The sequence below is a fragment of the Macrotis lagotis genome, chromosome 1, assembly GCF_037893015.1.
Source record: "Macrotis lagotis isolate mMagLag1 chromosome 1, bilby.v1.9.chrom.fasta, whole genome shotgun sequence".
In the NCBI taxonomy this organism is placed as follows: domain Eukaryota; kingdom Metazoa; phylum Chordata; class Mammalia; order Peramelemorphia; family Peramelidae; genus Macrotis; species Macrotis lagotis.
Window position 1 is genome coordinate 441826528 of NC_133658.1, and position 12876 is coordinate 441839403.

At 35.4% G+C, this 12876-nt stretch overlaps 1 pseudogene; it reads right to left on the reverse strand.

The window, feature by feature from the left end:
* Nucleotides 1-12876, reverse strand: part of LOC141504462 (protein C-mannosyl-transferase DPY19L3-like) — a 95123-nt pseudogene that overhangs the window by 17581 nt on the left and 64666 nt on the right.

Consider the following 12876-nt stretch of genomic DNA (forward strand, 5'->3'; position numbering starts at 1 on the left):
ACACACATTTCACATATATATTATACATATATGTGATTATATTGATATTTTTATCATTGTCTTTAACAAAACATAATTTCCCTGCTTATCTTTTTGTATCATATCTAAGTTTACTGTAGTTTTATTGGAAATAAAGCTACTTATCCCTGCTTTTTCCTCTCTGTGACAGCTTTTCTTTTATCTTTATTCTACTCTAGATCTTAAGATTTGACTTTCTTTTTAATACTTCTTTCATATTACTGCCTCTACTCATCTATTTACTTACCTTTCCAGCTTTCCTCTTTTAGCAGATTATAGCAAGTTATCACCAGGATATTACATCATAGCCACATAGTATTTATACCAGGAATACATAACTGGTTCAAAATTAAGAACATTATTAGCATAATTGATTATATCAATAACAAATCATATGGTTATCTCAAGATGTTGAAAAAGCTTTTAACAAAATGCAGTATCCATTCCTATTAAAAAACACTAGGGGGTAGAGCCAAGTTGGCTCCATAAAGGCAGGAATTCCCAGAAACTCATTCCCCCCAAAACTCTAAAAGCCATCAAGTTATGACTCTAGCCAGAATCTTGAGGGGCAGAAGCCACTGAAAGACTGAGTGATACAATTTCCCAGTTTTGGAAGACAACTTAGAAGATCTCCAGGACAGGTCTGTTCCATCGGGACCAGGGATTGGAAAAAGCCACAGCGCAGCAGGCACAGCTGGGTTGGCCCGTGGCAAAGGGGGTATCTGGAAGAACAAAATCTCAAGAATATCAAAGGAATTAATGAAGAAAAATACAAAAGGAGGCATACCATATCAAAATAATCATTATCTAAAACTATATTATAAAGCAGAAGTTACCAAAACTGTTTGACTTTTGCTGAGAAATTTTGATGGATCTTTGGAATAGGTTAGATTCGCAAGACAGAGTAGTAAATAACTATAATAATCAACTTTCTGATGAATTCAAAGACTCCAATTCCTGGGATAAGACTTCTGGAAAAATTGGAAAATAATATAGCTTAAACTAGGCATAGGCCAACATCTCACACCACATACAAAGGTAAAGTCAAAATGGTTACATGATTTAGACATAAATGATGATACCATAAACCAACTGGAAGAGCAAGAAATTGTTTCCTCTGAAGATCTATGAAGAAAAGAAGAATTTCTCATGGAAGAAGAGATAGAAAATATAATAAAATGCAAAATGGATGATTTTGATTACACTAAAATGCAAAGGATGTGCACAAACAAATACCAATACAACCAAAATTAGAAGGAAAGCAGAAAAGCAAGAAACAATTTTTATGCCAGTGTTTCTAAAATAGATAAAGAACTGAGTCAAATTTATAAGAATATAACTAATTCCTTCATTGATCAATGTTCAAAGGATTAGAATAGGCAGTTTTCAAAGGAAGAAATTAAAGTTATTTACAACCATGTGAAAATGCTTAAGTCACTATTAGTTAGAGAAATGCAAATTAAACCAACTCTGAAGTATCACCACACATTTATCAGATTGGCTTATATATCAGAAACAGAAGGGATGCTCATCAACTGAAAAATGACTGAACAAGTTGTGGCATATAAGTATCATGGAATATTATTGCTGTACAACAAGTGATGAGCAGGTCAAAAAACCTGGAAGATTTACATGAACTTTATACTTTATACTTTATACTTTAAAATATTTCCAATCCAAACAAACTCAGTTTGCCCATCTGATTGAAAGTAGGTCAAATAACAAAGTTCCAGGTCATTTTAGAAACTTATTTGCACTCAACACAATGAACACCAATGGGAAAACGTATACAAAATAAACTTCTAGCATACTTTATTAATACCTCATAGCATTTAATTATAGGTAAAATTCATTTACTATGATCCCTTGATTATTGCCTCTTTGGGAGATAACATTGTATATATCTGATAAACCTCTTTTTTTTCCATCTCTTAGTTCCTTATTTTAGGTGTGGGACATTGGTTAAGAATCTCCCTGAAGGGTCAGCTAGATGGCTCATTGGATAGAGTACTGGCCCTGGAGTCAGGAGGACCTAGGTTCAAATCCAACTTCAAACATTTAATAATTACCTAGCTGTGTGACCTTGGGCAAGTCACTCTTAACCCCATTGTCTTAAATAAATAAAATTCTAAAAGAAGAATCTCCCTGGACATGTTGACTACAGCTAACAATTTAATGCTTCCAGAAAATACAGCTTTCCTGGGAGTGTTTAACTTAATCAAGTTCAGCAACTCCACTGTATCTGGGTCATAGTATTCTCTCAGTTCTGATAGCTTTGCTATCATTCATGGCCAGGACTTACAGCAAAGATAGATGAGTAATAATACTAGTAATGAATATCTGATAATTTTCATCCTTTTGCTATGTAGAGCTGGACCAATTTAAAAAATAACTCCTATAAGTCACTGCTGCATAAGTCAAATTATACTAATACAAATATACATGAGATTCTTTCATTCTTATGGTACTAGATACAAAACATCTAAATACAATAGAGTACACAAAGTTATAGGCTGTCCCAGTTTTCAATACAACTGTGCACTTACCCTTACTATTCATGGACTATAATTAATAGAATTAATGAGTTCTGAAGAACAAAAACAATCATTATCACCATAATGGAAAGAGCAAACATATACATATAAAAAGAGTAAAGTAAGTGAGAGTCTTTCAAGTGTATTAAAGGGTAGGAGACCAAAACATCTTCAAATAGATACAAATTTGCATCAAAATCTCTTATTTCTCTAAACTCAAATTTTAGCTTCAGAAATTTGAATATGTGTTCATCTGATTTTAGATTAAGAAATTGTTTAACAATGCTATTAAGCAAAACTGACAAACACAGCCCAAAGGATAAATTAAACAAAAGTTTCTGGGTCCTATTAAGGAAGCTTCCAGTTTAAAGATTTTCCAGAAATTTTCTTACTATTAAAAATGAGAGACTAAAACCTATAAATAAAGACCCAAGAAGTGAAGACACAGGACAAGTGTAAACATACACAGAGACTAAGACTAAACATATATAAATATATACATATATATATATATATATATAAAATATGTACACATACATATATATACATATATATATATAAAACCATTTACTGTTCAGGCAGTCCAGTATGAATAAAATTGTTATTTGTATCAGAATCACTAAATTGATTAAAGTGTCATGTCAAACTAAGAGAAAAGTAGACATATACACTGCAAGAATAAGTCAGTATTTCATAAGAGGTTGTAAGTGTGGTCTGAATAAATTTGTAATTGCTACTATCTGAACTGTGAAAAAATGGCAATATCCATTTTTCTCTCAAAGGAATTGTAAATCCTACTTTTGTGTAATCTATTCTATTTATAATATACCAGAAAGTTGCTAATAGCCCTGACTACCTTTTTCCATTAAAAAGTCATCTGGTAAAACTAAAAATAAATAAAATCCTTAATTAAAAAAAAAAGTCATCTGGCTGGGGCAGCTAGGTGGCACAGTGGATAGAGCACGGGCCCTAGAGTTAGGAATACCTGACTTCAAAGCCCACCTCAGACACTTAACAATTACCTAGCTGTGTGGCCTTGGGCAAGCCACTTAACCCAATTTGCCTTGCAAAAACCTAAAAAAAAAAAAGTCATCTGGCTACATAAAACACTGGGCCATACATTGCTTGGAGTTCAAATAGAGTGTAGATAAAAAAATCAACAGGTGCTAAATATGTCCACATAAAATCAATCCATGGAAACCTTTCATGATAGTTGAAGCCTGAAGTCTTGGTTTATAATAAGGATAATATAATCCACAGATTATTCTGAATGCTATTTCTTGTTCTACTTCCTTAATGTTAAAAAGTCATAAAAATTTTCACATAAAGTCATGAGATGAATAGAAGAAATCCAATGCAAAGGTCAATATTTCTACCAACTATATATGATAGAATTTTCCATGGAACTGTAAACAGTTAATAATTGTTTTTCCAATTTTTCCTCTTCCTCCTATGATGGATTTATCCACATAAACTTACACAACTTTATTTATTTCCTTTACCAGATGTTGACATGATACAAGACTTTCATGCATTTTTCTTCATACCAGTTCCTTTTGACCATCAATGGGAAACAGCAGGAAATTGCAATGAGTCTTCTAGGGATTGATAGTTCCAAGTTGAGAGATATCAGGGAGTGGGAAGTAAGATGGCAGGGGAAGGAACCATGTAAGCACACAGATGCACACGCACACACACACACACACATGTACATGCACACACGCGCGCACACACACACACACACACACACACACACACATACATATGCCTACACAAAACTGATGAGACATCCACGAAGAAATGCTGGTAGAAAAGTGGCCATTCAGACTTCTACATTAACCCTTGCATGCCCACCTCATGTCTTTTACACCCACCTCACTATGTTTCTGATCTCTCTAGTTCTACATTAACAGATGGTTCAGAAAGTTTCCCAGAAGATAAGGGAGAGAGAACTGGAGAGAAGGAAATAAAGAGGAAGAGAAGGGGGACTTTTTGAAGAGACTGGCTTTTCAAGACTATCCTTCAGGTCCTCTTTAAGTTATTCCACACCTCTGTGTAAAGCCTTAACCTGACTTTTGGTTTGTTCTTTCTTCTTTAAGTTGGAGAACTTGTTTTGAAAGACATAGGCCTTATTCTCAGCCTCCTTTTCATTTTTCTTTCAATTGTTGGCTATTTCTTTGAGGAGAGAAAAGTTTGGATTCAGATTCCCTCTTGGTTGTTTCAAGAAAAAGGCATCCCACTCAGGGCCCTTAATCAGGGGGCCAGTAGAACAAGAGTAAACCAAAAAGGTTGGTTCTGTTGTGATCAGAAAAGACCTACTGTAACCAGCAGTGCTAAAGGTCATATTTGGTTAAATTCTGTCAGTTATCCAAGTCTTTACAAGTACACAGTCCATAATTTGAGAAAATGTCATTTCCTTGGCAGGACCTGTTGGAGAGGACCCAAAATCGTCCAGGGTCTTTTAACAAACCCCAATCCAGAAACTCAAAGAGACATCTTTAGGGATTTGAGAAACCATTTCCCTAGTTAAGCGTCAAATTCAATCAAGATGCTGGGCTACTATCAGGTTTGTGAGGTTGAAAATAGTGACCAGCATGAGTAGTCTTTAAATCACTTCTGACACCAGAAATGTAGATATGAAATAGATGGCACAGTGGATAGAGCACTGGCCTTGGAGTCAAGGAGTTCATATCCAGTCTCAGACACTTGGTACTCATTAGCTGTGTGACCTTGGACAAATCACTTGGTTTTCTTTGAAAATGGAAGGACAGGGGCAGCTAGGTGGCACAATGGATAGAGCACAGGCCCTGGAGTCAGGAGTACCTAAGTTCAAATTTGGTCTCAGACACTTAATAATTATCTAGCTGTGTGGCCTTGGGCAAGCCACTTACCATTTGCCTTGAAAAACCCTAAAAAAGAAAAAGAAAGAAAATGAAGGACAAACATTAGATCTGAAATAAAGAGGACTTGCAAACAACTAGAGGAAAGGAAATCACAATTCTGTATCCCATGCACCACCAAAGGGCTGCAGTATCTGGGAAGGGCAGAAGGGGAAGGATTCTAACAGTAGACACAACTTAGAAAAACTATTACATAAGTAGTTTTGCAAAATAATTAAAAAGAAACAATTATAAAGAAGGCCAGGGAAACTCAGGGAGTAGTGAGATCTGAATAGCAGACTCCAGGTGCACAACTGGGAATTTCCAGATTCATCACAAGACTGGTTGAAACCCATTCAAACCAAATGCAACCACGGAATCATTGGGATAAGAATCAGGTAGTCCCCTCTGATGATTGCATTCAACAACAGTAAATAGCCTATACTGAAACAATGTCAACAGTTATAATTTTCATATTAATTAATATGATATGTAAAATGCATTTAATAATAATAATTATAATTTAGTTTCTAGAGATCCTTTTCATAGGCAGTCTCTGGACCTGGGAAACAGTGGAAGCAAAATAGTAATTTCACTCATGACAAGTCCTACATTCTTTTGCCTGTTTTAAGTGAAATGAAGCAGTATAAACTGTATTGTACAATAGTAATGGGACCCCAAAACTATACAATCAGTTTAGGCATTCCCACAGGATTCCTGCAAGTGATATAATCATTGTATTGTCCTGTTTGGTGGGCTTGTCCAGATTTCCTGTATCTTTGTTATCAGAATATGCTAAATAGGATTATCTTTTAACACCATGCAAAGATCAGTCAAGTGCTTGCTTCCAGTATCTAGAGTATTCTTTGATAAGCAGAAAGCCTTTTTCAAACATGTGTGGTAGCTCTGTTAGGGGGTCTTCTGACTTCTGACCTCCAGGTCCACAACTATTTGTCTGAGATCATTTTGAGTGGAATATCCCCAATAAAACTGTCTTAGGGTTAAAATTCCTAGTGAAGTGCTCTCAGGGTTAAGAAATATTAAGAAAATCAAACCATTATTCTTAGAAGAAAGACTTCCAAATGAGACTTGTAACACCACCTGTTTTCTCCATAAGGCTATTTTTACTAACTAAAAGAATAGTAGATTGTTCCTAGACCTTGCATTCCAAGACAAGTTCATAACTTTATGATAAACTTATTTTAAACTAGAAAAACATTATTTCATTAAGATAATCATAATCCTGAAGGTTATTCTCACTATCTGAATGGTGAGGTAATATTTTATGAAAACATTTTATTCTTTTCTTTGTTACTGGGTAAATTTTTTTAGCATAAAGATTGCAACTCTGAAATCCCAACCAATCAGATTGGAAGAGGGGGGTTAGGGAACAGGGATTGCATTAGGCCATATAATCTTGCTTGACTGTCAATTCGGGCAGCTTCTTCATCTTCACTACTTTGGGAGACTTAAGAGTGTGCCCTTCTCTCAAGAAAAGTAAATAAATTGGTTTTTCCCTTTTTTGCTCAGAGGAGTCTCTCAATATTTTTTGAGTGGATTTTTATCCCAAAGAATTTCTTCTCCCACTTGGGTTCAGTTCTGCCTATGAGGAATCATTATTCAGACTCGGGAAAGCACGGGTGGAAATAAAACAAAAATTTATTTAAAAGGTTACAAGACATAGTAAAGCTAGGGGGAGAGAGAGAGAGAGAGAGAGAGAGAGAGAGAGAGAGAGAGAGAGAGAGAGACATAAAAGAGCAGCCAAGCAGTGTTGGCTGGGCCATTGTCAGAGAAGACTGAGCATCCCTGACAGGGAAGCCAGCTCAGGTTTTATGTCTTGCCTCTCATCTAGAAGGCAAAAGGTGAACTCCCTTTCTCTTACTAGCCCCAGAATTAGGTAGAGGGTAAAACTGAAGGAGATCTGGATACAAATTTTACATTAAACAATGAATCAATGGTACTTTAAGAATGGGGAGGGTCTCCACCCAACATTACAACTGTTTCTGTTACAATCATAATTTTCTACTTCAAGTCAATTTACATCTCAAGAGTCAATTTACATCTCCACCCAAATTCTTTCTGTTCCATTCAGATTCTCTTCTTCTTTCCCCTGCATCACTGCCTCCTCTTTCCCTATAGAAAGGAGGGCATAGCATGTCAGATGCCTCTTTGCTAGAGCATCTCCCAACTCTTAGCCCACTGTGCCAGTACATTGTCTAAGAAAGTGTCAACTTGCCTGGGAAAGAGCACATGTCTCATGAACTCTTTCTCAGACCAGTGCCAACTCCAGTACTATAGTGGTGCAAACTCCAACACTGGGAAGATCACTCAAGTTCCCCCCAAAAAATATATTCTCAGCCCAATCTACAGAAAGGTAGAGGTCTAAGGAATAGAGTAATCCCATGATTTGTAAATGGGTGCCTTGCAAAGAAAGCAATTAATAAACTACTACCTGAATACTGACACTATCTCTGACTTGCTCTGTCATGCTCAGGTTAGAGATTACTCAGTAAGAACTCAGTTAACAATAATAAAACAGTATTGTAAAAGACATGAATTCAAATCATGAAAACAATACCTATAATATTTTTTCTTTTGTAAACACAATTTTATTGCATAAATGTGCATATATGTGTGAACATATATATGTATCTATGTGGGTGTCACACAATGCTTGCTACAAGAGCATTCAGATTTTCAAGAAATAAACCATGTCAATAAAAATTACACAACAGTAGGATTAAGACAAGTCAAAATAAACTTATTATCCCTCCAAAGAAACAATAAAACAAAATAAAAAATTATAGAATATAAGAGAAAGAACAAAATTATCTGTTACTTTAAAGAAAATCTATTTCCTATAAAGAAAGGGAAAAGATTAAAATTCAGATAAAATATGTTTTTCATAATGTGAAGTCAAAATCCATTTTTGAAATAAAAACTAACCACAGAAAAAATTTATCAGAGACTATCTTCCCAAGTTAAAAAAAAAAAAAGGTCCCTGGGCTTTTTCCAGGATTTGACAAAGGTAGCTAAGAAATGAGAAAGAAGATGACTTCTGGATTCACCATCTCAAAAAGTTATCCTGGGAGTAAAAGATCTTCTAAAATTTCTTACAAAAATTGCTAACTTAAAAATTTAAACTCTATACCAGGCTGTTTGTAGAAAACATTTCCTATAGAGTGGCCTTTCATTTTTAGTTAACTAGGTGTAGTCAAAAAGCCACAGATAGACTATAATGGCCTAATGTAGAGAAGAGCAGAGTGGGGGACACAGAGAAAAGTCTTACAAAAAGTCTACAGAAAGAAAGTGAACAAAACTTTTATTCCTATGGATAGAGTTTTCTCCCTATATGTAGCATGACAAGTCTGAGAGAAGTCTAAGACAAGGAAGAAGAAAGAGATCTCAGGGAATCCTTGAGCAAGTGCAGAGTATAAGAAGGAGTGCTATCTGACAGCTATATTGTATACCAGCCAGTGCCAGAGTTATGAATCCAAGGATCAGTTGTGAGTACTGACACTAGCTATGACTGAGCATGGAACAAATTCTAGGAAGTAAAAGTAACTGTGTGACTCCACTCCCAGAGAACTGAATGCTATATTGCAGAAAAAAGGAAAGCCAGAAGTTCAGTCACTCTGAACCTACAGAACATTCCAGCAGGCCAAAAGTAACAGAATCATTCTAAAGACTACAAAGTACTTAGAAAGTAAATATTCCTATAAGTATCAAATAATAGAATGTATGCCAATTTTTATAAATTTTAAAATTTTGTATTTCAGTTGTTGTTATCGCTATGTCACTGACATTGCAGCATTAAATAACATACATCCATTGACCATAAGTATTAGTGGGTTTTGTTGAAAACTAGACTTTCCTTTTGAATATTACAACTTGGAAGAATTACTCTGTGAGCATAAGGATGATAGGAATATAGAAATGATAACATCTGGAAAATGAGCTACCGTCAAGGATGACACTACCATAATTATATACCTAGGTGATTATAAGGATGATGATTCCCTTGACAATAATAGGAAAGTTTTGAAGAAGATGGGAATTTTTCAAAACTGATAGATGCAGTGTTCTTCTATAGGTTTTAATGGCTTATATTGAAAACTAGAAATCTTTCCTAGGGTAGTGACCTAGATGAAGACATGAAAGCTCAGAGATATTAACTGATTTTCTAATATATATTGTTGAACAATAATAATTTCTCTAAACTATATTATGGTAAAAGATTAATTTTCTTTAGAGAATGCTCAGGCTTCATATCAGTAACCTAGTAAAAAATTAAGACTCCGAGGTATCTCTCCCTATATTAATTACAAACTTAGGAAGACAATGAACAGGATGCTGAGACTATCCTCCCAGGAAGAGATGACCAGAGTTCAAGTAATATGGTTTAAAGAAATATTGTGCAATATTCATGTTAGGCCATTAAGAATGGTTGATGATTTTCCCAATTCTTTGTTTTTGTATAAAGTCCAAGTGTCTTTCCCAGTTCAGTGATCATCTTGGAGATGATCTCCACCTATCAGTTTGATGGCAAATTCCAGAGAATAAAACTTCATGTCTAATCTATATTTTTCTGTTATTTTATTTTAGTCCTATATTTTTAAGGTGTACAGTTTTTAGAGTTGACAGTTTTTTTGATGCCATGGATGGAATCTATACAAGGAAACAGACTTTTCCTCCTGCAACACCAAAAGGGATCCTAAGAAAACCAGGACAGACTTTTAACCTGGCACAATATAGTGACTTTTTTAAAGGTGAGTCAGCTATTTTTCTACTCAGTTGCTCTAGTTTTGAACTGTTGTTTTCTTTGAAGTGAAAGTTTATCTGGGAGTTTAACCTCTGGTTTTGGGAATCTCAGAGGTTGACAAGAATTGCCTGGTTTTAAGTATCTGGGTGGGTGCTGAAAATTTTTCACTAGATCTAAGTGAGGTATTTCTTTTTTTTTTTAATTAGTTTTTGTAAGGTTTTTGCCCAAGGCCACACAGCTAGGTAATTATTAAGTGTCTGAGGCCGGATTTGAACTCAGGTACTCCTGACTCCAGGGCTGGTGCTCTATCCACTGTACAACCTAGCCTCCCCAAGGTAGTTCTTTTTTGAAGTGTCCAGTGGATAGATTTGTTGTGACACTTTTATGAGTAGCAAGGGATTTTTCTGTTTGGCAGCATTGTAATATGTCCATTGTTTATATCACATTTTTTTTGTTTAGTACCTTATTGTGTCTTTTGGCCTTTGTTTCTGTTTATAATCTTTGTTGTTTAATTGTTTGTTGTATTTGATCATGGGACAATCTAAGATCCAGAAGAAAGGACACCTGCTTTCTATTTGACTGAACATTATGACTAATGATCATGCATTTTGTATAAACTGTATAAACTAACAAGTGATGATTCTAAATTATTTTGGTCAAGATAGGGGATCTTTCAAAAGAACTAAATTGAACAAAACAAAATTAATTTTAAAAATTAATAATAAGAAATGGGAATGTTTCCATCAAAAGTTTAGTGAGTTGCTACAAAGAGCACAAACTTGAAATTTCTTCACTTGAGACTCATAAAAAGATTTTAGTCCCAAAGGTTTCTTCAACAACCCCTCCCATTGAGAAGTTATTTCTCCAAGCCTCTCAACTGCTTAAGTTTATCTTTCTCCTCCAGCCTCAGTTGAAAGAACTGCTGGAGTCTTCAAAATTCACTCTTCTCCCCTCTCTAAAAGCTCTGTCTTATCTTCCTCTTTCAACTTCTGTCCCTCCCTCTTATTCACTGCCCTTTTTAACTTCTCCTCCTAAAGACTGTGGTTTTGGTGTATCCATCCCATCTGCAAACAAGAATCCCACTCTAACTCATAGTAAAACCCTGCTATCATCTGCTCCTCCCATCCTACCCTCCTTAGTCCTAAGGAAACCTTTACCTCTTTTTCTCCTCTCCCTGTTGAAAGTCATCCTCAGTCATCACTCACTCTTTCTTCTCTTTTTTCTATTTCTTCTCCTCTCTCTCTTTCTTCTTCTTTTCCTCCTTGTTGTAATTCCCCTTTCTCCTTCTCCTATTTCCCCTCTTTATATCCAAATTTTTTTCTATTTTATCTCATTCTCATTCCCCTAGTATTCCTTCTCTTTGTTCCCCAATTTCTTCTCCTTCCTCTTATTTCCTCTCATCTCCCCAATACTTTCCCTCCATTACCTCTTCTCTTTATTCCCCAATTTCTTCTCCTACTTTTACAATTTCATCTCCTTCTCCTCTCTCTAATATTCCATCTATTCTTTATACCCCAATTTTTCTTCTTGCATTTCTATCTCATCTCATTCTTATATTTTTACTCATTCCTCTATTTAGTCTTACCCAATATCCCTTTATATCCTCTTCCTACTCTCCTATTTATCCCATTGTCCCTTCTTTCTATTCTTCAATTCCATCTCCTCATTATGTTACCTCTTCTCTTTCCCTGAGGTTTCCCAACTCCAAATAAGAGCCCAAATCCTGACCCTATCAAAATTTATCCTTTTAAAACAATTAATAGACCCTGCCCTCAAACCACTTCAACTACAGATGGAGAAGGATGCGTTACATTTGATATTAAATTTTATACTGTCCCATAGTAAAAATTCAATTCATGGAAAAGAGGTGAATTACAGGCTTAAAAAAAAGATTTCCCTGACATTCCCCCGCCAACCCCCCAAGATCCAATAAGTTTTAGTGAACAATTTAAGGATACTCTTCAATCCTATTACCTTGGAATCCCAGGCATTTGCCACCAGTTAATCTTAGCTTTAGTTGGAAAGTGGAAAATTAAGAATTGGTCTAGAAAGGCTAAGGTAAATTCCACTTTTGAGAAATTTAAGGAGACAAATTGGATAGCTTAAACAGATCAGCAAAGGTACTACCTGGATGCAAAAGCTTTAGAGAATACTTTAATAGGGGCTATCCCACTTTTCCCCAACTAAGGGATTTTTTAAAAATCAAAGATTTAGGGGCAGCTAGGTGGCACAGTGGATAAAGCACTGGCCCTGGAGTCAGGAGTACCTGGGTTCAAATCCGGCCTCAGACACTTAATAATTACCTACCTGTGTGGCCTTGGGCAAGCCACTTAACCCCATTTGCCTTGCAAAAAACTAAAAGAAAAATCAAAGATTTATTCAAAGACTAGATGAAGCAGTAGTTCAATTTTTTTAATTATCTAGCAGAGGTTTTTGATGCAAATTCTGATTTAAAGAATGATCAAGAAGGAGAAAAGCAGACTCAGTTTCTCTCTTACTTTGTTAACAATCTTCAACCTTCTCTGTCATGGAATATTAAAATTAGCCAGCTAGAATGGCAAACCAAGCATCTCCAGTTTATAGCTGAACTAGTTACTGAGTTGGCCCTCCATCATAGGTCTAATTACGCTCTTCCTTTGTTAAGTTTGCAATGGAAAAGGAAGGAAATGCAGTAAGAGTTTTA